We start from the raw sequence: 23,112 nt of genomic DNA, 5'->3' as shown, positions 1-23,112 counted from the left end.
ATCGTGTCCCCTATCATGGAGCTGATCAACACCTCGCTGTCCCAAGGCTCCGTCCCTCCTAGCTGGAAGGGGGCGGTAGTTAAAGCCCAATTGGACCCCACCGACCTGGCCAACTACAGACCGATCTCGCTCCTCCCGGGCATCAGCAAAATGGCCGAAAAACTGGTCAACGTCCAGCTGTCCCAGTTCCTGGAATCTAATAACCTGCTGCGTTGGTCCCAAACTGAGTTCCGTCCCGGCCAAGGCACGGACACTGCCCTCCTCGCAGTCATCGAGGAGGCTAGGTGCATTTTAGATTCAGGGGGATCAGTGGCAGTGATCCTCCTGGACCTTAGTGTAGCCTTTGACACGGTGAACCACCGTGTCCTGCTCCACCGGCTGGCCAGGGCGGGACTCGGGGGCACCGCGTTGGCCTGGATAGAGTCATTTCTGTCGGGCCGTTCGTTCCAGGTCTGGGATGGCAACTCCCGCTCTGATTCCCTGCCTCTGACTAACGGGGTGCCCCAGGGGTCCTCACTTAGTCCCACCCTGTTTAACGCCTATATGGCCCCTTTAGAGGACATAGTTGCCCCCTTCGGCATCAAGATTGTGAGTTATGCGGACGACACACAACTGGTCGTCTCGCTCTCACATCTTGACCCTTGCCCAGACAATCTCTTGCACTGCCTCCAGGAAATCCACCTCTGGATGTGCGAGTCCTCACTCAAACTCAACGGGTTTAAAATGAAGTCATGCTGATGGGCAAGAAATGGTCAGCAATTCCATCATCTGTTTGGCCCGATGCTTTGGGTGAGATGCCCGCCCCGAAGAAGGAAATCAAGAGTCTGGCTCGAACCAGACCTGTCCATGAAAACCCAGGCAACCAAAACAGCGGGAACTTGCTTCGGACTCATGCGATCAGTCCGCAAGATCCTTCCGCTGCTCCCTCCCCCATCTAGGAAACTCCTGGTTCAAGGACTGATCCTTGCACGATTGGACTACAGCAATGCCGTCTATTTAGGAGCCCCCGAATCTACCCTGGCCAAGCTACAACGTACCCAAAATGCGGCTGCTCGGATGCTGTTGAGTCTCCCCTCTAGAGCCTCTGCCAGACCAGCGCTTAAGGCTCTCCACTGGCTTCCAGTGCGAGAGAGGATAGAGTTTAAGGCAATGTGCATCGCCCACAAACTCCTCAACGGTCAAGGCCCTTCCATCCTGAGAGACATGGTCACCCCGTACAAAGCCTCGAGATCTTTGCGCTCGGACAATGAGCGTCTGGCTAATGTCCCCAAATTCAGGAGGGTTCGCACTGGAGGTCGGCGCTTTTCAGTAAAAGCATCCTCAGGTTGGAACTCGCTCCCCCACTGTCTGCGGCTGGAACCCTGCTACTTACGCTTCCGCAAACAGCTCAAAACCCTTCTTTTTCCCAAATAAGCCCACTTTCTCTTTTGGCCAACGCAAGTTCTTACAGCGCGGGGATGCCTCCGGGTCACCAGGCGCTCTACAAATCGTTAAATAAATAAATAAACAGGGACGTTGCTGTTGCAAGACGGTTCATGGCCCTTGTCTGAAGTTGCCTGCATTGACTCTCCCTGCACCTCTGTGTGCGGTCTTCATGCAGTTCTTCACAAAGTGTCATCATGCACTGGGACATGTCCCTCATTCCATCTGCCATGTCCCTCATGCTCTCCGCCATGGAGGTGATGCCCCGGTTCATGTTATCCATGTTACTGTTCAGGTGGCGCATTTGTCTTTGTACTGCACTAATTGCTTTTGCCTGCAGGCGCTGCACCTTTACCATCATGCCCTCCAGCCCACAGAAGACCCCGTCACCCTGGCCACTTGTGCTTCCCTCCCGGACCCTACGGCGTCTTGCGCCTTTGTGCACAGCTACAGGAGTCGGCGGAAGCCCAGCAATGTTTGCCTCCACTGGCTCTGTTTGATTCTCACCCTCCCTTTCCTCATCAGAGGAGGTTGCAAGGATTTGTAGCTGGGGAACATCATACCTCCTGGGCCTGAAGACTTCCGACACCTCTGAGGCTGCTGATGGAGACTGTGTTTGTGGGTCCTGCTGTGGAGAGTCATAGAGCAGAGGCGATGATGGATGTTGTATGGTGCCTGCCTCTGGTGTGGCAGCTGCATGTGTACTGGGTGCTGGAGGTGTTACAGTGCTGGGCCCTGCACTCCTGGTTCCATCCTCACTCCTCTGCCTTTGGGTTGCCCTCTTCTCCCTCTCCTGCACAGTCTTGCGCGATGACTCTCCGGTGGACAGATATGGACATTGGCTTACTGGTGCTGCAACCGTGTATTTCTATATTAAATTACAATTCAGTCACACAATTTCATGGTCCTCAACTGCCTCTAAATGTAGTGTGTGGCATGCCTGGAATTCTTTCATGATGACTGAACTGATGTATGTTGAAATGACTACCACTCCCATGATGCATTGCTGATGGATACAAAAGCCTGTACTGGAGTGTGTAACACACAGCCACATGGGGAAGGGTGACGGGCAAGGGGGGAGGAATTATGGACTTGTCACTTACCTTGTTTTGTTGCAGCTCGGGCTGAGCTGTCAGCATCACCAATCTCAAATATGCTCTCTGGCTCCAGGGTGGACTCCACTAGCTGGTCCAGATCCGTAAGGGCAGGTGCCCTGTTCCTTCCTCCACCTGTGACATTGGCCTCTTTTCTCTGTGATGCCAACTTCTTCTTAGTGATGTTCCTCAGATCATACCATCTTTTCTTAAGGTCATCCACTTCTCTTGTAGTCACCCCTATGGCGTTCACCTTACCCTGGATACTCAACCAGGTGTTCATCTCGCCAGCTTCTGCTACCTGCAGAGACTGTGTTCTAAACAGCTGGGTGTGTTGTTTTACCACCTCCTCCACCAGCACCTGCAGTTCACCTGTGCTGAACTTTAGTATTCTTTTCCGGTCAGCACCTTCCCTCTGGGAGTCTTGTGAATCCATCCTGCACTTCTGCTCAGCTCAGAACAGCCAGTCAGTGTCTCACAGCTCTCCTGGATGTTCAGTTAGTCTGCACCTGCATGGGTGTGGCCACTTCCTGGGTGTGGGTAGGGTGGAGGCACAGGATTGGTTGGTTCCTCTGTTGCTTGGTTGAGGGGTGGGGTGGAGGCATGTGATTGGTTGTCAGCTCAATTGCTTGTTTTTAGTATCTCCGATTCGGTATTTACCGAATCGGTATTTACCGAATCGGTAAATACCGATTCGGTAATTCCCATTCATTCCTATGGGCATCCAGGCCCATAGGAATGAATGGGAATTACCGAATCTGTATTTACCGATTCGGTAAATACCGATTTGGTAAATACCGAATCGGAGATTCCGAATTTTACCGAATTGGTAATTTTTACCGATTTTTTTGCTACATCCCATTTTCCATTTCTAAAATACAGAATCTGTAAAATTCGGTATTTTAGAATCGGTAAAACAGAATTACCTACATCTGGCCCTATATGTTACTATATGTAACAAAGCACATATATACAAATGATAGAGCAATCCAGAGCACCAAAAAAAATAGTGATTATGATCTGACAATGTAGCAAATTTGTATCTTTTCCAAACATTTGCATCTAACACTTGTTGTTACATGAATCACACAATCTGTTGACATGCAGGTCAGTAGACGATATTCACAGCCAACACGTGTTTTGTCGTTTAGACGACCTTTTACGGCTCGCAATTCCTTCATATTAAAATGGTCAGCATCCTAGACCATCTCCAATCTGTGGATCAGAGCACGTAAGCAATTCTGTCCTTGGATCCCCAAGGACCTTGTTGGCTAGAGCACAGTCACCTGTATGTATCCAGTTGTATCCAAGACTTACATTTGTCATAAGTTACCCCCAGTCATGGTGGAAATTAGTAGGAAAGCGAAGGCTTCAACTGGCCTCAAAGTTAATACGACCACTGTAGCGGCTCTGTAGGTAACAGCGACCTCCAGACCCCCAGAGAGGACTGACTGCCTTCAACAAAGATCGGATCTCCTGTGTGTACAACAAATGCTTAACACTACCCTCTGATAAAGCCTTACTGCTCACCCACACTACCACACCACCACAAATAGAGAGTAAGGTGCTATCTACTTTTACCTCTGCCTACCTTTGGGGTTCCACTGGACTCTGTGCACACTATACATCATTTTGGTATAGTATATACAGAGCCAACTTCCTACAACCAGCCAGAGCCCGGCACGCCATGCACTGCGCGACACTTCTTCAGGCTCTATGCTGCTCCTGCGGCACATCATGCCACCACACCCCTGCAGGTTCAGGAAACCACAGATATGATGGAGGCTCCCACGCTGCGGGCCGCCTCTTTAGGCTTTATGGTGCTCCGGTGCCACGTCACATCCCGACAACCCGCAGGAAACCACAGCGACCATAGAGGCTCATATTGAAATATAAGTAGTAATTCAACAAATAAGCGATACTTGGATTTAAAAGCATTCTCCTTGTCTCTATGATAAAATACACAGAGTTGGCAAAAACGTAAGACATTACATTAAGCAAGAAGATACTAGTTAATAAGTGTAAAAAAAATGTTCTGCTGGAAATGTTGTCTAAATGGCATTCAGGGGTGTTCCCCTGCTCTGAGTGCTTGACTGTGTGTGCACCTGGCATCCTGTCTTTTATTTTGGCCCTTTTGTCACACTGATCCTCCCGGGCGCAGAGTAAAGTGATGCAGCGTTTTGACCTCCGTCAACACACTCATGACTTATGAGGCCACTCAGAGCCATGCAGGGTGGCTTTGCATTGCTTTATACTTATTTATGAGAACCCTACGTCATGTATGTACCACTTTACATGGTGCAAAAGTGACTCAGGGCTCTCATAAACAAGCCCCTTGGTGACAAGGCACCAACAACATTTCACATTATTTGGCCCATATGAATTGCATGATTTGTTCCCTTCACCCACAAGGAGTTTCTTTTAGCTGACCTCACTTATGAATAATATAAATTGCGGGCCCTACTGTACTGAACTCGCTCCCAGTTGTCTGTGTTTGCTCTTAGCTACCTTATTTGGGACTTCATCTTAGCTTCCAGTTGCCTGCACGCCTGTTCGAACCAGGTCCTTTTAGAAACCTTCATGTCTCTTAGTTGAAAAGCAAGTTAGAGCTATTTTGTAAGATGTATTCTGACAACATGCTAGTCTCTGTCAAAATTTACTGCAAGCATACGGGAACAACAGACTGCAAGCTGATGTTGTTCACAGTGATTTTCTTAAATCAACCCTTGGGTTAAAACTGACAAGAGGATGCATTTCATGTAAAATGTAGCGTGAAATTATGGATTTGTATTTCACGTAGATTTGCCAAAATTAATGAATAATTACGTGAAAGCAAATTACGAGAATTACACACACCCCTATGTGATACCCATTCCTCCTAAATTGGGCAAAACTCTAAACAATGTATCCCTTTCTTTAATGCCTTGTTCTGGGCATTTCTTGTGCTCCTTGGGAATTTTAACAGTTGTTGACTGTTTACAAGATTTCAGAGCACGTGTATATTGGCCACTGTTATGTGATAACAGAAAATAACTGATTCCAAGCCCGGGACAAGATTTACTAGACACAATTCACGGCAAGTTTGTGCCTGAACAGAAGAACTTGGAATGTGTAAAAGTTGGCTAAAAAGGCTTTGCTAAGTTCGATATAGCCAGAAATTAAATGCTTTCAGAAAAGCTTGGAAGTCACAAATTATAGTCGGTTCGTGTCTGAGGTGGCCTGGTGGGCAAATAAACGATAGACAGTGATGCAGGCACGGGTAATTACAAGCAGCTGAAAATTATGCAGACATTGCACTTATCACTTTTATTTTCCACAAATTAAGTTTGGCAAACATTTTTCCTGATTGCATCCACTAATGCATTTAGGGAAGGGCCTTTAAGATCCTTTGAAAGTCACCTCAGGGTTAATGTCAATGAGGTCGATTTAATTTTAGGGGTGGTAAGATGCATTATATGAGAAGACCTATCTTGAAATAAAATCAGTTTAAATACATGCAGTAAGAAGCCATTTCAATTTCCAAATCGTTTCATTCTTAATGCTGTAATCAACACCAGATATCAAAACATGTGGTTCTCTGGCGTTCATTTCTAATATGCTTTCTTCACAGTACGGCTGGTTACAAATGCGTTTTGTTGTGTTGTAATCCAGTACCAGTCCTGTCAATCAGGACTTTGTTGCCTGCATATTGTTACCAATCTCATCCAATGTTTCACTCAAACACTTGTCTTCAGAACTTGCAAAGTCACTTTCCTGCCTTTGGGTTCGACAAGGACCTTTGGATACCTCCTCCTTGGCCACCTGTGGGTGTGCTCTGAGGAAGGGACGTGAACCGATGATGCCACACCCTGTAGCTTGGAGACTCGAGTATCCGACCAGCTTGATCCTGGGTTCAAATCCGTAGCTTGACATCATATTGTAGAAGCTTCAACACCATGAAGCTGTTAAACTGGAGACGAGACGAAATCGGACCACCACTGTCCCACATATAGCTTGATGTGCATGAATGAATGAATGAATGAATGGATGAATGAATGAATTTGGGATTTGTATTGCACGACTTAACCCGGAGGCATCAAGGCGCATCTGATGGAAACAGCTGAGAGGTGGGTGTCACCCGATGAGGGAAGTTACAGGTAGGCTTCTGCGAAAATCCAGGTTTTTAGACCCTTACGGAAAAGGGCGAGGGACGGCTGGCCCTTAAGGTCGGCTGCATGATTGGGCGGCTGATCTCTTGGCACTTGGCACTTGAGAGGAGATACTTGAACACTTCGCAACAGATCTATTGGTAAGCCAGCTTGGTTCAGCCTGCTAACTTGATTCTAAATGTGCTTTTGCGCCCAAGGTTTGACCCATTAGATTCTATTCCAACTTTTTCTAACCATTTCTCACTGGTGTGCGAATTATATTATTGATTTTCTGGAGTTCTATATAGCGCGAACTTGACCCAAAGGTATCAGAGCGCTTTACATGAGCACCAGTTGCGTTGAAGATAGACACATTCATTTTTTGTTAAGTGATTTGCCCAGAATCACAGGACGTTGAGCATCCCGCCAGACTCGAACCCGGTTCTCCAGCATCGAGGTCGACCGCTCTAGCCATTAGGTCACTTCCTCTCTCCTATTTTCATTCAATCATCCCTATTTAATGGATTTATTTTTCGTCTTTATTCCTGGTTATCAATTTTTCTATAGCTGTTGCATAAATCATTGTCTTTGAGGAGGCCTTGCTGAGTGGGTAAAGCTATCAAACAAAGATGATTTAAGATAGTCCTCACAGAAACCAGGTAGTTCTGTGAGTTGGATTGTTTGGGTCGTATGAAATCTCACATCAAGAATGTGCTCCCTCCCCTCTGCAGCCTAATATTGCTATTCCCTACAGAGTGAACTAGGATACATGTGAAAGGGCTGTTTAGGTGCCCAGAAAACATACAAACAACACAAAAGGTTTTCAGGCAATGAATAACAAGAGATTTAATTCAACCCTGATAGAGAATTTGGCCAGTATGGGGTATATTTACAACTGAAGTGGCGGAGTGAGGACACTTCAGAAATGCAGGGCTGTACCATATTTACGAGAATAGGGTGCAGCTTTGCGTTTCTCCCTGCGCTGGCGCCACACATAGCAGTGTAGCGCTAACACAGGCACCCTTGCAGGCTAAGGCGGTCGACCTCGTATCTGGGGAACTGGGTTAGAATCTCCGTAATGACGCTGAAGATCCTCTGATTCTAGGCAAATCACTTAATCTCCCTGTGCCTGACAAAAAAAAAAGTGTCCTCATGTAATGCAACTGGTGCTATGTAAAGCTCTGTAAAATAAAAATTAAAATTAAAAAGGGTGCCTGCCTGAAGCGGAAACATTGTTTATGTACAGGAAGGTCCCCCTTCCTGTACATAACCAATCTTTAAATGCTATTTTGTCACTTCTATGTGTACTGCTTCATGCAGCACAGAAGGAAGTCACAACATGTATTTTTTTGAAGATTGTTTACGTTCAGGAAGGGGGACCTTCCTATGCATAAACAATCCAAGATGTTTTTGCTTTTTCCATGTGTGCTGCACAAGGCAGCCTACATGGAAAAAACAAAAAAAACGAGGAGAAATAATGCATTTATCCATGTTTTGACAAGGTTATGCCATGTTTTCCCTGGTCTTAATTTTGGCACTGCCTCCTATTTATGCTGCCCTTGTAAATAGGGGCAGCTTCAAAATTAATGGGTGTTGCGGTAGAACGCCTATCGCAACACCCACTGCCCACCCCTTTCTAACTAAGCATAGCTTGAAAGGGGGCTTTATTTACAAGGCAGCATCAAGCCACGCAACCCTGCCTTGTAAATAAGGCGAGGCCTCGCCACCACAACGTCACTGAAAATATGTTAGTGATGGCCATAGGGGCTTAAACATATACCCCTATATTTAAAGAATGTTTGGAGGAAAATGTTTTTATTTTGGAAGAGCTCAAAATGTATATCTGCCACTTGCATTTTTGAAGCTGTTCCAACCGCCAGCTGTACCTCAAGGGGCGGAGGGTGGGCTCCGAGCCTGCTGGGAAAACTTCAAACTCTATGTTGAGGTTAAATATACAATGTGATTCTTTTTCTACTTTGCCAGCGGGTAGGCAGCTGACGCCGGCTTTTGTTACAGAGAAAACAAGTTTCTCTTCCGATTCTTTCCTGGCTTGAAAGCTCCTCTGATAATACAATGTCAATCTCCTCTCTCCCAAAAGCGCGCAGCACTGGGCGCGAAGACACAAGGAATTTATGAAAGGTGTTCTGCCTTTCATCCACTACAACACACACAATGAAGCTGTTTCCTAAGAGCTGGTCACCTCACACGTACTTTACAGGCTTGCTGGTAGTCTCTCGGCATATGAAAGCGGACAAATACTTTTTTTAAAGGAGGAAGACGGGCCTGAAAATCTATCGGAACTTTCAGAATTTCTCCCAGCTGTCTTCCTAAATAAAGATTGCAAAAGTTTCATGGAGCATGGAGTTTGTCCAAACTCACGCTCAGATTTCTTGCCAGCTCCTACTTGACAGGGATATAACTCTTGCACAAAAAACAACTTTGCATGTTAGTAATGTTTTTATTTTTGTTGGTAATAGTTCCTGAAATATCTTTTAGTTTGTAGGCTTCTCTCAAAGAATCTGTTTTAAGACTTACAAGCCTGAGTCAACAGTGTTCCATCACAGGAGAAGCAAGAGTCTTCTGACTTTAAATGTGAGGACATGTTGGCCCAGTGCATGTTCCATGGAGTGGTGCTTTCCACTGCGGATAGTCCATCGATGCACCCAGCATGCTGGTGGTCTTTCTGTGGGGAATTTACCACTTAATTCTTTTCACTTTAAAGGCAGGTTAGCCCATTCCTGACACAATGTCAGTGCTTAATTTGCAGGAGCGGCCCGTGCAGGTAAGAGCGGTGGAGCAGCCTAGTGGGGATTCAACAGGCAACAATGAGGGGAAATTGATTATTTATTTAATTTTCCCTCATCGTAGTTTGCCGAATCCCCTCGCGCCACCCCACTGCTCTTACCTGCAGGGACCGCTCCTATCAATTTGTGGATTGTTTCAGGTGGTGGGCACCAGCATTCAATTTTGGGAACCAAACTTATTTTTTTATCAGTCTTTTACACACAGTAATAGAGAGTAAGGCAGAAACTGAAGAAAGAAGGAGGAAGTGAAAGATAAGAAAACAGTGACAAAGAAAATAAATCAGCAGGAGAGAGATAAAGTGTCAAGTAATATAGGGTGGTTGACGAATGAGGCTGGTGGCGGAGTCAAGACGAGGCAGCCTCTATAATCGGCAACTATAGCATTTGACAGTGGGCTCCTAAGAAAAATGTGGGCCCCTACACTACGATATATATATATATTTTTTTTTTTTTTTTTTTTACAAATTTAGCACTGCACCACATACCTTGCGTTATAGAGCCAACCATCACCCATCACTAGACCTTTTTTGCTTTACCAGGAAAGGAACGGGTTTGTGGGAGGACTGAATAGGACAGGACTATAGCCTTAGAATAATCTGTGATTAGCTTACTTGGCTTACCTCATATTTTGCAGTTCATCTTCTTCTTCCTTTTTCACGATCTTTTTACCCGTCATTCTCTCATTTACTTTGCCCAAGCAGATAGATATCTCCCCCTGCTATGTCCTTTCTTTGTTTCCACACCTGCTGTGCATTGGTAACTAATGTTATGGTATGGTGCAGATTAGGATGTCTAGCAGCATCCTGCCAGCACCAGAAAGATGGCATACCATGTAATACTTTGGAATGGAGAGGAGGAGACCTGACTAAATGTTCCTTGCAGATTTTGGTCAATGAATATAGCTGCAATGAAAGGAAGCTGCTGGAGATTAACAAAAAACAACATGAAGCAAAGTTGATAATGCCAGAGTCATGTGGTCTATTATGTTTTGCCCAAGCAGGAATTAATCTGGCAGATTCCAAACTCTGCAATTTGTGGTTCAAATATGAATTGAACCCAAGATAGGGTAGATACTGGTCCTGTGATCAAATTTTGACAACATTTGTGCCTTCACTGCAAGCACTTCGCGGGAAAACATCAGCTAGGATGGAATCATTTCAGATCGCTCATACCAGCAAATAAAACATACATACCAACAAAGGTCCAACATATATTTAGAACGGTACCATACTTATTCAAACTCATTTCTACTCAAGTTGGACATTTTATAGGCTCCCTGTTCCTTCATGCACATCATGTCTTGATATGCTCTTCCAGTTTCCACCCAACAAAAACATGCTTGTAAAGATTCTGTCTTTCTTAGACTGTCCCAATAAAAATATACCATATCCCATTGCATTACTTTCACGCATTCACTTCCACATGCCTTAAACTTTTGTTAACTTTGCTGGCCTTTTTAGACGTGAATAACACTGGATGATGACGCAATTCCAATAAGAGATGAACCTCGGAAAGTAGCAAGTATACTTTTGGTAAAGTAATTTGAGCCCAGATTCAGTTTTCACAAAAGACTTACTTTCAACTTAGTTAAAAAGATGATGCCACAACTGTACCAATGGTCTATGTTATAGCTATTGCAAAAGTGTCTCAGACCAAATATTAACTTATGATGAAAAGTCAAGTTTGGAATCTTTATCAAAAATTTCTATTGTTAGTAAAAATGCGGCTAGCGCCATAGGCTACTAAGGAGTGCCTACTCTAGATTTAGTGCAGGAGTTGTACACTTATTTGCCACAAAACGATGTAAATAATGAGCTATGGGCCACATATAGAAAGCGATTTAGCTGTCGCAAAGCCTTTGATTCTCTAAGTCACAAGGTTTGAACCCTAACATTTCTTTTTTGATTACCAATTTTTATTGATTTTTGGTTGCAACGAAGAAAACAGCACCGTTCAGAAATACATCGTAAAAGGCAAGACCAAGACACAAACAACATTTTTTTTAAATATTTGACTCATTTTGTGAATTGGTAACAGGTTCCCCGAATCACAAAATGGGTTTAGAATTTTTTTCCACATTGCAATTTAGAAGGGGTGTCTTTAGGCATCCCTTCCAAATTGAGATTTTGGTGATATCAACGGTTTTGTGACTGCAGTTTCAGTCGCAAACCATTGATAGGTTAGTGATTCCTCGAAGGAGGTGGAAATCTATTTGCAAAGGGGATAGGGACCGATTCCCATTCAGGAATGAAAAATATTTTTTGGGGAGGGGCAATGATCAGGAGGATCACCGTCAACGCAAACTTAAAAAAACAAATCGGACCTGTTTCCTTTAATGAAAACAGTCATCATTTAAAAACATTACTTTGCTAAAATGCAATCACAGACATGTTTGTCCTCAGCAGGCCACCTTCACTTTGATGGCATCCATTCAGAGTAAGTCTCAATATGTGACTTAACTCATAAATGTTGATGAGGTAGGTCGAATTCTAACCCACTTCGAATAGTGATTTTGCAAACCGACCTATCAGTACACAGGTCAGAACTGATTTGCCAAAACAAGGTGCGCAATTTGTGATGTTTGCAAATCAACTCTTAGTACATCTGTCCCCTGATAGCCAATCTCAATGTGCACTACCATAACCTACAACGAAAAACTATTTTCAACAGTAGACAAGTGGTGAGGGATTCCTTCTTTCTAAGAGTTAAACCTGGCCAGTCACATGTTGCTTTGCTGAAGCTGGGTAACTGACACTGTTTTATGCCAGTTCCCCACTAGATTTCAGTACCAGCTGTAACAACTAACTCCAACAAAAAATACCTGCGAGCAGAGTGTACACCTTCTACAACCACAGTGCCTGAGAGTAAGGTCTTTATAAGCACTAGATCATTTTTATTTGAGTCGCAGAATGCAACAGCAAAACCACTGTATTTAAAAAAACTTGAAATCCTTTGTCATCCCTTGAAGCTGGAAAACCAAATTTGGCATTTTAGAAGAATGAGTAACACACATTCACAATTCTAGTACTTAAAGTTAGCATTCTATTTCCTCTGCATTGACATTTCTCTCATTGTGCTCTAAGCCTGCATGAAGTAAGGAGGATCCATCCATATGCAACGGCAGCCATATTGATTCTGATCTGTAATCTGACCGCCTCATTAAAAAATGACTGATACATCTCCATGCAATTCGCTGACACCGGGTCACATTCAGCGGTCTTCAGTTTGACTGCTTTGTCTTCAGAGAAGCATGCTGTATGGCCTGAAGGAGGTCTCCTAACCATCATTCCACTTGGGCCCAATTGAAATGCCTAACTTGAAGAGCCCACTCACCACAACAAAGGGCAACGCCAGTAGGAAATTACCAAGCTAGCCCCTGGGTTGCACCATTTCCCCAAAGTAGAAAGTACCTCAATGAGTTTGACATTATCTTGCTGTTGAAAACATGGCTCGCCAACCCACTGCATCTACAAGGTTTTCTGTGCTTCTCCACGCCAGCCTCAAAGAAAGGGAAATTCAGCAATTCCTCTGGAGGAGTGGCAACTTATGAATCTACATCCAGCATAACGTCAGCAGCAACAATTGGCCCAGCTTTAGGGATCTCCACAGCAATCAAGATCTCTCTATCTCTGATAGGAGCACAAAACAATGCAGGGATAGTCAATCCATATATCCACCCAAAACACAAAGCAAAATAGTCAGATATTTAATCAGCCAACTAACAACCTACATAAGCAAGATAGAAACTCTAAACCACATTCTCTTGGGGGACTTGAACTAATTCCTCCAAGGCACGTTGAGGGGGAACAAAGTTAATCCCTAATCTGCAATATACCAACCCAATGTGGTTCCTCATATGGCAAACATACCAGCAAAAACAGACACCTCCTAGAGGATGTTGGAGGGAAATTAATTGTGGGCAGGAGGGGTCAGGGGGCTTGGCGCAGCAGCTCAGAAGCCGCGCTGGGGAGACCGTGAGAGAGAACTAAGGGAAATGGCACACCTTAATTTGTAACCGGTGCTCCTGGAACGCTTGCTCTAAAAACAGGAAAAAATGGATATATGAGCCTTGGAGACTGTTTCTGAAAGTTGTACAAGTTTTATTAGAAGACACAGCTTCTAGAAATATTCAATGATATCACAATACATCACATAGTGCTTGGTCCTGCTCCTAGCATTCTCTTGAAAGTCGCTTGGACCAGTTTCGATTTACAAAATACAGTTTACAGCTGCTATGAGAGAGAGAATATGCTTTAAGTACACTTGTGAGCCTTAAGGCAGATTGCATAGAAAAAGGTTAAGCACATAGTATTGGGAACACTCACCACTGTGTATAAAGTCATATCCTGCAAGTACAAGTTAAACACCTTAATTGCAGTGAAGAAAAAACACGGTCAGAGAAAACATAGCATAGCATAACATTTCAAATGGTGAAATATAACTTTGAATGCAATAAGGAAAAAGCACTTCATACAGCAGAATATACAATAGAGGAGCAGAGCCTAAGTACATGGAACAAGGGCTATCTCGAGTAACCCCTGGGAAAAACTCCTATCCGACACTCAAGTGCAGACGCGGAGTAGTACAACGATATTCTTGCGGACCACCCTTTTATAGTGACCAAACAATGAGACTGTAATCACGTCATATCACGCCACCTCGTATCTTTCCATCGTCTCTCACGCCCCTGCCTGGTACCTTCCCATCATAAGTGTAGATGTAGCCCCTTTCTTGTAATTGTGTGTGGCACGTACGCCTGTCCAGACTGAGTTCCTGGCATCTTGACTGGAGGTTTGTCATTAATTCATCATACACAACACAAATGTGTTATTATTACTTTGAAGGATTCTATTCATGCGTTTATGTGCCAGTCTGTGATACTGATTTGCTACTTTTGTCCTCATTTATCGGAATAGCCTTAGCTGTGGCGGGAACTTCCTCTTTCTCTGTTCTCTGCTCACAGCTTTCAGGTGGGGGCCTGGGGTTTGTTGCAAGATTAATAAGGAACCTAGCATACAGTAAGGTGGGGGCCCTAATGGAGGGGTGCGAAGCCACGCAGACAAGTGGAGCTGAGTGAAGCTTGGTCAGACCTGCTTTCTGCTTTTGCTCTAAGCTGAAAGAAATGGCAGTGCTCAGGCCAACGTAACCGAGGCCTATAACACTCAAGCAGCAGGGCCTACACAGGGGCTAATGCTGGCTAAGTGATAAGGGTGTGCTTGGATAACTATGCAGTAAAATTATCTCCCTCTGTCATTCCCCCCTCTGGTTCATACTTGAACCAATCAAACATGTTTAAACATCATACGAACTGTATACTTAGCTGGAAATGGGGGAAGTGGCCAGGGCGAGTTATAAAGAAGTAGTTCCTAAATCCTCACCTGGTCCTCCTAATCTCTTACACATTGTCTCATAGGGACGCACCAAGTCTCTCCCTGAGAGAAGTGGTGGGCCACCATGTACTGGGGACTGGTACTGACTTTCAGAAGGGACCTGCTCTAAGTGAGGGTCGGGGACAGTACGCTCTATGTTCAACACTGCTATCTCTACATCTTCCCCTTGTCCCCTGTGCATACCTGTGTTCACATCTGTGTAGTTCATCTCAACTTTCTTAGACCTTAATCTTCTAACATAATGCAACATAATCTGTGTTCCGCAATACACAATTACAAGCACACATAATATAGGCATTATACATTTTAGTACTGCAGATAGCCATAAAGGCATCCAGTCCAAATTGGACCAATTACTTAAAACATCTGCTTTTGCACTTCCATCCTCAGGCATCTGTTGTCCCAAATTGTCCAAGTCCTCAATGGCCTTTGTAAGTGTTCTGTTATCCGCATCATCGGCCAATATCAAGGCACAGCAGAACGACTTTCCCATCCTGGCGCATCCACCACTATTCATCGCAATTAACTGGTCCAAAACATAGTGATGTTTCAGAACCATGAGTCTCAAAGGACGTAGTTCTTCTTTCACGGCGTTGAACCCATCACGGGTGTTGTTAACAAGCTGCATCAGTTCATATCTCATTACTTGGAGCCATCGAGCATTGGCTTTGGTCTGGAACATGGGGATAACTTCCCCCAAAGTAAAGTTCAGCATCGTTGAAATCTTCCGGAATCTCCTGAAATGTGTCATCTGAGGAGTACTTTTTGACTTCTCCTTTTCGGTGGTGGAGCAGGGTGACATCACCTGCCATTGGGTGTGCATAGATGTGGGAAATGTTCGCTGCTGGGACGACGAGATGCAATTCATGCATCGTCACGATTGTGGGCAGTCATAATATCGAGTCTTTTATTTCGACTGGACAGAATATCGAGTAAAAAATATAGAATGGACATAATATCGACTAGACATAATATAGACAACAAAAATATCGACTAGAGAAAATTAATATCGAATAGAATGGACATAATATCGAATCAAAAATATAGAATGGACATAATATCGACTAGACATAATATAGCCAACAAAAATATCGAATTTAAGGTAAGTTAATATTAATTTTTATTTTTTGTGTAATATAAGTCTGTAGCGGGTTGTGGGTTTATAGGGGAATAGGGTGGGAAGTAATTTAATTATAATTAATTAAATATGTTAATTTATTTATTGATATTTACTTAGAATTAATTGTTAATTAATTATTAATTGGTAATTAATTAAAATATAATTGGTAATTAATTATAATTGATTAATTGATAAATATTTTAATTTTAGTAATTTATTTTCTGTAGCGGGTTGTGGGTTTATAGGGGAATAGGGTGGGAAGTAATTTAATTATAATTAATTAAATATGTTAATTTATTTATTGATATTTATTTAGAATTAATTGTTAATTAATTATTAATTGGTAATTAATTAAAATATAATTGGTAATTAATTATAATTGATTAATTGATAAATATTTTAATTTTAGTAATTTATTTTCTGTAGCGGGTTGTGGGTTTATAGGGGAATAGGGTGGGAAGTAATTTAATTATAATTAATTACATTTTTTTAATTATTTATTGATATTTATTTATAATTAATTGTTAATTATGTATTAATTGGTAATTAATTAAAATATAATTGGTAATTAATTATAATTGATTAATTGATAAATATGTAAATTTTATTAAATTATTTTCTGTAGCGGGTTGTGGGTTTATAGGGGAATAGGGTGGGAAGTAATTTAATTATAATTAATTAAATATGTTAATTTATTTATTCTTAATTATTTGGAATACATTGTTAATTAAATAATAATTGGTAATTAATAATAATATGATTGGTAAATAATTTTAATTGATTAATTGATAAATATGTTAATTTCATACATTTATTTTCTGTAGCGGGTTGTGGGTTTATAGGGGAATAGGGTGGGAAATAATTTAATTCTCATTAATTAAATATGTCTTTTAAATTATTGGTATTTATTTTGAATTAATTGTTAATTAATTTTTAATAGGTAATTAATTAAAATATAATTGGTAATTAAAATTAATTTATTAATTTTGAAATTGTAAATTAATTTATTGTTAATAGGTAATTAATTAGTATGAGTAGGCAATTTTTATAATTAAATAATTTTATTTTGTATTTATAAATAAATATGTAATATTTTTTATACACAAGTACAATATTTTATTTATTTGTGATTGGTATTACTATTTATGTTATTTATATCTATTTGTGAAGTATTTACTTTCCCTATTATTGCACTCTCTGAAGTTGGAATAGTAATTTTAACCCCTACGCTATACAACACTTTCCCTAATGTTGCACCCACTGGAGTGAGTATGCAACGTTTACAACGCAACTTTTACTATGCACTACCATTACAATGAAACTTTTACAACGCAAAAACTTTTACAACGCATACATTTACAAAGCATGTTTTTACAACGCAGATACCTTTACAACGCATACCATTACAACGTAAGTATTGCTAAGTATATAATTATTTTTAATATGTTATATGTTTGGGTTTTTGGGTAAAGGGGTATTTTTAGGGTTCAGGGTCAGTTTTCAGTATTTGGGTAAAGGGGTATTTTTAGGGTTCAGGGTCAGTTTTCAGTTTTTGGGTAAAGGGGTATTTTTAGAGTTCATGGTCAGTTTTCAGTTTTTGGGTAAAGGGGTATTTTTAGTGTTCAGGGTCAGTTTTCAGTTTCTGGGGTAAAGGGGTATTTTTAGGGTTCAGGGTCAGTTTTCAGTTTTTGGGTAAAGGGGTATTTTTAGGGTTCAGGGTCAGTTTTCAGTTTTTGGGTTAAGGGGTATTTTTAGGGTTCAGGGTCAGTTTTCAGTTTCTGGGGTAAAGGGGTATTTTTAGGGTTCAGGGTCAGTTTTCAGTTTTTGGGTAAAGGGGTATTTGTAGGGTTCAGGGTCAGTTTTCAGTTTTTGGGTAGAGGGGTATTTTTAGGGTTCAGGGTCAGTTTTCAGTTTTTGGGGTAAAGGGGTATATTTAGGGTTCAGGGTCAGTTTTCAGTTTTTGGGTAAAGGGATATTTTTAGGGTTCAGGGTCAGTTTTCAGTTTCTGGGGTAAAGGGGTATTTTTAGGGTTCAGGGTCAGTTTTCAGTTTTTGGGTAAAGGGGTATTTTTAGGGTTCAGGGTCAGTTTTCAGTTTTTGGGGTAAAGGGGTATTTTTAGGGTTCAGGGTCAGTTTTCATTTTTCGGGTAAAGGGGTATTTGTAGGGTTCAGGGTCAGTTTTCAGTTTTTGGGTAAAGGGGTATTTTTAGTGTTCAGGGTCAGTTTAGGGTTTTTGGGGTACAGGGGTACTTTGTAAAAATAAAGTAAAATTACATTTAAATTACATTAATTAAATACAATTAAATAAAATTAAATTATATTATAATATTTTAAATTAATTTATATTAAAAAAAATATTATATACTTACCAATACTTACGTTGTAATGGTATGCGTTGTAAAGGTATATGCGTTGTAAAATCTTGCGTTGTAAATGTATGAGTTGTAAAAGTTTTTGTGTTGTAAAAGTTTTGATGTAATGGTAGGTGTTGTAAAAGTATGCGTTGTAACGTCATACATCCCTGGAGTGGGAATAGTAATTTTAACCCCTACGCTATCCAGCGCTTTCCCTACTGTTGCACCCACTGGAGTGGGAATAGTAAATTTTACCTCTACGCTATCCAACACTTTTGCTAATGTTGAACTCACTATAGTTGTTACAATAAATTTTAACCATTTTCTATGCTACGCTAAAAATGTTATATATGTTTATTTAATAATATGTTTATATATATATATATATTCACTGAAAAAGCCATAGGTTATAGACCATATATAGTTAGGAATTAGCATTTACAAAACCTTGAAAATTCACTGAAAAAACCATAGGTTATAGACCATATATAGTTAGGAATTAGCATTTAAAAAACCTTATTTTACTCACACAAAACCATTGAAATTCCATATATAGTTAGTTGCACTAACTATATATCGCGCACCCGCAATCCACTGCTGATCATGTCACATATTACATCATTCATGACATGGTCAGTGACATCACTGATGACATCACTGATGACATCTCAAATGACATCACTGATGACATGACTGATAACAACATCCAGTGATTTTTTGTTTCTGTAAAGTTTAAATATGTCTTACATATTGAAGAATGAGTGGATGTGTAAGTGTCTGGACGAAGGATTTAGTAGGTGCATGACTGACTGTATGACTGAGTGATTAAATGTGTCTCACTGAGTGCATGGGTTAGTGACTAAACTGTCTTAATTTGTGCATCATTATGTCTGTTGTGATGTAAACTGCTGCATGTGTTGATCATTAGCTATACGAGAGGCTATATGTGTTATTAATTGGTTGCCCAAGTATTTCTATGGGAGATTGAGTTTGTGTGGGGGTGGCTGGAAGGTGTGTGACTCTGTGCATAGATGTGTGAGCAGTTTATTCACTAGGTGTATGAGTTCAAGAGTGCATGTGGAAACAGCTACATGGGCAGTTGACTGTGTGCATGAGTGTATTGATGAGTGAATGGATATCTCAATGCTACATGTCATAGTAAGTACATATGTAAAACACAGTACATGTGAGAGTTGGCATATATAAATAACTGTGCATGAGAGCCACTGAATGAGTGAGTGGTTGTATCGATCATTGTGAACTTGTATCAGGGATTGTATAAGAGAGTAAATATGTGTTAGTATATGTTTCAATAAGTAAGGTGTGTATAACTGTATAGTTGAAGAAATGGAGGTGAGATTGTTTCTTTGCATGACTGACTGGGTGTGTGAGTAACTCCATGGATGAGTGGCAGTGTGTGAGTGTCTGTATACACTGAGTGTATCTAAGGTTATATTAGAGTCTGAAGAGGTTTATCGTATTAGCACAAGAATGATGTCAAATGAGACGTCATCAGTGATGTCATCAGTGATGTCATTTGAGATGTCATCAGTGATGTCATCAGTGATGTCACTGACCATGTCATGAATGATGTAATATGTGACATGATCAGCAGTGGATTGCGGGTGCGCGATATATAGTTAGTGCAACTAACTATATATGGAATTTCAATGGTTTTGTGTGAGTAAAATAAGGTTTTTTAAATGCTAATTCCTAACTATATATGGTCTATAACCTATGGTTTTTTCAGTGAATTTTCAAGGTTTTGTAAATGCTAATTCCTAACTATATATGGTCTATAACCTATGGTTTTTTCAGTGAATTTCAATGGTTTTTTAATAGCAAATATCATAAGCTGTCGAATGTCAAGTACGTGGTAAGTAAAAACATTTTCGTGTTTATGCACACTGATCTGCTTTGAATGCTGCCCCCCACCCCTCATTTCTATTAGGAGTACTCTCTCTTTGCAGATAGTGAAGGGTAGTTAACGCAGGCCTTTGCCCCCGTTGTAATCCGTCGTGCCTGCTTCTCTCTCCATTTGATTGATTGTTCTCTTTGGTTCATTCTCTATTTACAAACAAGCACAGAGTCGCAATACTCTGTTTAGTCTTTGCAGATAGCGAAAAATCGTGTAAAAAAACAAAAGGAATCGAGCAAAATCAGTAGGCCACTAATGGGATCTCTTTTTGACCTCCCTAAAATAGAAACATTAGGAACAACCTGTTGATAATACCAATGTGTATGTACATAAGCGGCGTTCATTTGTGTTCACAGTACCCCTTGTTGATTGTTTGAATCGACCATTGAATTGTTCGAAGTTGGTTCTCTTAAGAATCTTCTCTGCCTGCAAACGAGGAAGAATAGGAATATTCTCTCTCCCTTTGCAGATAGTGAAGGGTAGGTAACACAAACCTTTAACACGTCGTGCCTATTTCGTTCCTCATTGATTGATTGTTTCCCCAAACATTGACTGTTTGGGAATTGGTTCTTTTTGGAGGTATTCCCTGTTTGCAAATATACGTAGGAAAATCTTTGCAAATAGTGAAAGGGTACGTAATGCGGACCTTTCTCCCCCGTTGTAATCTGTCATGCCTATCTACTCCCCACTGATTGATGCACCTGTTTCACCCGAACCATTTACTAGAGATACGTCATCTGGCCCGACCAGAGAGCACCCCTAGTGAAAAGGACATATGCAATAATAACGAAGTGATCACTGTATCCTGTTAACAGAAACTTTAGCATGAAACAACCTGGAAAGAAAAGAATAGGAAAACGAAAATCAGTAGGCCACTGATGAACATGAACTTTTATTAAACAACGAACAAAGAAACGATAACATAACGTAATGATAAAACCTATTAATGTCCTAGAAACAAGAAAACGTTAGAAATATGCCAGTGGTGAGAGACCAGAAAAACAGTAAGAGAAACCAAATCACCCCTCGCTGTCCCACCGCCTGCCACGCCAAAAAAATCGATAGACTAGGGAAAATGCAAGTCAGTAGAACATCCGCCCCCACTCTGGAAACTTCCAAGGTGGGGCAGGGTTGCGGCTACGCCCAGCCGGGAGCAGCCCATATAAGGCGGGTCCTGCTGCCACGCCTCGGCCAGGAGATCCTAACGTAGGGTGTTGCCGGAGGAGAGGCCGAGGCCAGCGGGACCCGGCCAGGGGATTGCCTTTACAACGCTGAAGAGTTGCAGGGGGGGGAATGTCTCCTCGACCCTCCCCTCTCTCTCCCAGTCCGGCCGCGGTGGCCCTTGAGAGTTTCAGGTAGTCCCGCCACATGCTCTTCCGGTCCGGCCACCAACGGTCGGGGGGCCGAGGCCGACGGGATCCGGCTGCAGCCGATAAACCAAGGAACCCGTTCATGGGGCCAGAGCCAGGGGCGTCCGGCCGACATCCACCGGAAGCCCGGCCCAAAGACGGACGGGACATTTTTTCTTTTCTCCTTCGTAATAGCAGCGGCAACACGCCAGGCACCACTTCTTTCTTCAAAAATGGCTTTGACAACACTGGGGGGGACGTCTTGCACATGCATCTGACCCCCCCCCGTCCTCATCGCCACCGGCCATAACAAATGTCAAGCAGGGCGCCGTGGGGTGCACTGGGAGGGAGAGACGGTGCGAACAGGCCTCTCCCGCCTCCTCAGGTGAAGGCTTCCCAGCTGCACCCTCAGCGCTCCAGGCGCCCCGAAAAGGGTTCGTCCACTGTGGCGATGCTGCAACGTCTCGCCCGGCAGGGTGGAGCCCGTCCGCTCATGTGACCCCGCGATCGCCGGTAGCTGCCGAACTCTCAAAATGGCGATCGACCTGGCAAGAGCGGGCCCAGCATGAAGAAATGGCCCGGTCACTGGTTGACTCCACCACCGTAGTCCTCCACGACCTTGAAGATTCTACAGGAGCCGCGGGAGTCTCCGACCCCCGATAGGGAATGACTGCCATGATCGCCCGTGGAGTGACGAAACTGTATCCGCGGGACGTCGGCGCTCCCATGCTGGCGCCAGCCTCACTTTGAATTACTAGAATCCTGCAGACCTCAGTTCCGGTGAAAGCACAGTGTGACCCGGTAGGAAAAATTGTTGCACCCCCTCCCCTTTTGAAGTGATAGTTCAAACCACCGATCCTTTCCTTTGCCCTTTTAACGGAACTTTGGACTGCCTCCCCCTCTTTTACATTTTCTAGAGAAAACAAAACATTAACCACTACATTACCATAGCATTTGACACCAGAACTGTTTTCAAATTGAAAACCAACAACATCTTCAACAGAATCCTTTTTGTTTCTGCTGTGACCCTGCTACAGCACAGGCATTGTCCCCAGCAGTAATTCTGCAATGCCGGTAAGAATAGCTGTGGTGCCTACTGGACTCACTCACCCCCGCGGCGCCCCACGCCGTTATTTGCTGGGCGGCAACTTACTAGACATCACTTTCGTGCCATCTAGATTTCAGCGCGTTCTGCTGCCTTGGAACTATTCGCACAACAGACTGCTACTGACGACCCACCCCCAGGCAACATCTTCTGAATTTTCATAATTTGAAAGAACTAGTAACATGTCCTCATCAGGAATTCAAAAGAAATTGCCACGGTCTCTTCGTTGTTTAAATGTTTTTACTGTTTTTGTTTTGTTGTATATATTTATATGTTATTAAAGTTTTATATTCCTACTACTTTGTTGGAGTGCTATATATTTTTAATGTGACACATAATTGTAAAAACTTTGATGTACAAAGAGTCATTCCTAGAATCTGCCGCTTCAGGCTCGGTCCCCTCCCCAATCACAATACAGGATGGTTTTCAG

This window comes from Lissotriton helveticus, chromosome 1_1 (genome assembly GCF_964261635.1).
Source record: "Lissotriton helveticus chromosome 1_1, aLisHel1.1, whole genome shotgun sequence".
Taxonomy (NCBI): Eukaryota; Metazoa; Chordata; class Amphibia; order Caudata; family Salamandridae; genus Lissotriton; species Lissotriton helveticus.
The sequence above is the reverse complement of the archived record's forward strand: the minus strand, read 5'-3'. Positions refer to the sequence as shown.